This window comes from Clarias gariepinus, chromosome 28 (genome assembly GCF_024256425.1).
Source record: "Clarias gariepinus isolate MV-2021 ecotype Netherlands chromosome 28, CGAR_prim_01v2, whole genome shotgun sequence".
Taxonomy (NCBI): domain Eukaryota; kingdom Metazoa; phylum Chordata; class Actinopteri; order Siluriformes; family Clariidae; genus Clarias; species Clarias gariepinus.
In genome coordinates this window covers 4,752,922-4,755,659 of record NC_071127.1, presented here as the reverse complement: position 1 = coordinate 4,755,659, position 2,738 = coordinate 4,752,922, and the positions used below count along the sequence as shown (strand labels likewise).

General features: G+C 34.1%; 1 long non-coding RNA gene across 1 annotated transcript; it reads left to right on the top strand.

Annotated features, from left to right (window-relative positions):
- Positions 1-705: 705 nt before the first annotated feature.
- Positions 706-2,099, top strand: LOC128515933 (uncharacterized). The gene is made up of 3 exons (XR_008356722.1): positions 706-836; positions 1,575-1,647; positions 2,050-2,099. It is a non-coding gene; the product is annotated as an uncharacterized LOC128515933 (long non-coding RNA).
- The last annotated feature ends 639 nt before the right edge of the window (positions 2,100-2,738 follow it).

Below are 2,738 nucleotides of genomic sequence, written 5' to 3'. Positions count from 1 at the left end.
CCAAAATTATGGAATAGTCTTCCAAATAGTGTTCGTACGGTGGCCCAGAAGGGCAAATCATCTTTCCCGTATATGTGTGTTTTTTCCCTTGTAAGTGTGTTTTTTCCCCTTGAAAATGTCCGCTTTTTCCCTTATAAATGTCGTTTTTTCCCTTATAAATGTTTTTTTTTCCTTGAAAATGTGCGTTTTTTCCCTTATAAATGTCGTTTTTCCCCTTATAAATGTGTTTTTTTTTCCATTGAAAATGTGCATTTTTTTCCCTTATAAATGTGTTTTTTTTCCATTGAAAATGTGCGTTTTTTCCCTTATAAATGTCGTTTTTTCCCTTATAAATGTTTTTTTTTCCTTGAAAATGTGCGTTTTTTCCCTTATAAATGTCGTTTTTTCCCTTATAAATGTGTTTTTTTTTCCTTGAAAATGTCTGCTTTTTCCCTTATAAATGTCGTTTTTTCCCTTATAAATGTGTTTTTTTTTCCTTGAAAATGTCCGCTTTTTCCCTTATAAATGTCGTTTTTTCCCTTATAAATGTTTTTTTTTTCCATTGAGAATGTCCGCTTTTTCCCGTGTAACTGTGTGCTTTTTCCCGTGTAAATGTCTGCTCTTTTCCGTTTGTGCGCAACTACTTCTTTCCCGTGTAAGAACTCTTTCTCCAGTATTTTGCAAGCTAAAAGCTAAAGCTAATGCGCAAAGGACTATGGAAGTGAGGTCAAAACGCAACTGAACACGGAACCTTTCCGGATATCAGCTCCAGGACTCAACATCATGGAGTATACAGTGAATTATAGCGTGATAAAGTTATAATTTTCACTAAATTTTCAACTGCACACACTTACCAGGTAATGTTTAATATATATAATTAATCAGATTTTACTGTTTTAGGCACTAATGATAACTTTGTAGCAGTGTTAATACTATTGGAGTGTTTGGGGGAAATGCCGAGCCGAGTGTAAATGGCAGTGATTAAAAGGAATATTATCTCATTTAGACCATTAAACACTGATGTAAACCATCAGCTCCATGGCATCTCTGTAATATACATCCACATATGGATTTATAAGCAAGCTAATATCACTATGCTAACCGCTAGCGCTTAGCATGGGGAAACTAGCTTGTTTATTAATATATATTAGTTTAATAGTGTATTTGGACACATATACGTGATGTAAACAGTTAGCTCCATTGTTTCTGTAAAATGCCTGTCCAAATATGAATCTATAAGCAAGCTAATATAATTATGCTAAGCGCTAGCTTACTAAAAGAGCTAAAATAGCAGCAACTATTGCCAATTATCCCTGAGCTGCTCCTGTTCTGTGCTAAATGTTACAGATGGTTAATGAATTGTTGTATGTAGTTTATTGGAGCTCCTGAGTGCCATATAATGTACACTGCTGTATAATGTAGTGGTTTTATCATAGCTAGAGATCTTCTGAATAGTTAGTTATGTGCTTACACAATGTATGTAACAGTCAAGAAAAGGGGCTTTTGTTCAGGTTCTATCTATTCTATTATAAAGTCATTAAATATATGTTTATACTCCTTATAATATGTATGATTGTGTGTTTTTCTTCTCACAGTAAACTGTGTGTATATCATCAACTGCCTGTGTATCAGCTGATTTCTACACCAGCTTTACATCCTGAGCAGAAGGTGAGTGCTCAGAAGTATTTACCTCTCTTTTCAAGAACACCACTGAGCACATCTTAATCAGGGGACAGGGACACATTTCTCTTCATGGACATGATGTGTGTGTTAATGAATGGTGGAGATGGGGCCAAATTTTGCAGCAATCCTTAATAGCAAAACCAAATAATTGGTTTTAATACACAGCATTACTGAAAGCTTGCATTCTATGAAATTTTTTGTGCGTGCCTGCCTGCGTGTGTCAAACTGATGTCATATGATGTCAAACATCATGAAATGATATTAACTTGCTTATAAACCCATATGTGGATGTATATTACAGAGATGCCATGGAGCTGCATAGTAACACCATGAAGTCTTTTTACTAGACACTTATAATAACATGTCTTTATTTCTCCCCTGTTGTAGATTGTCGTGGAGAGGTCGGACCCTTGATGCTTTGCCTTTTTGCACCAACAATACATACATGTATTTTATTAATTTGTAAATAAAGTCTTTAATATAATTTATAGTTGAGTATTAATTTCTAGTTTGCTTATTATTTAGCAAAACAGTTAAAGTGCATGTAAAGCATTGCTGCAAATGACACTGAATGGAATCAGATGTTACTCCACTCTGTGTGAGGGTACAGGCTTATATACAGTATGTGATTTTAGCATCAATAATGTTTTTCTGCTAACTAAAGCATGCTGAGATATTAGTGACATCTCTGTTTCAGTTCGAATAACATATTTAGTAATATTTATGAATACATTAATCCCATATGTTCAGCAGTTAAAACAGAGGTTCTTAAACATTTTACAGCGAAGGACTCCTTCAACTGTAAAACAAACACCTCTGCATACATTTACTTATAGTGCATTTCCAAAAATACATTTTTATGTTATTCAAAAAGTAAAACCTTTTGTTTTTATTTAAATGATTAAATGATCCATGAAAATCTAAAATCTAGTATGTCAAAATATTAGAATATTTCACTTCGATCATGGGGAAGACTGCTGACCTAACAAGTTGTCCAGAAGATGATCATCTACACCTTCCAGAAGGAGTGTAGGCCCTCAAGGTCAAACTTTACCACCAACTATTTCACTGACCAT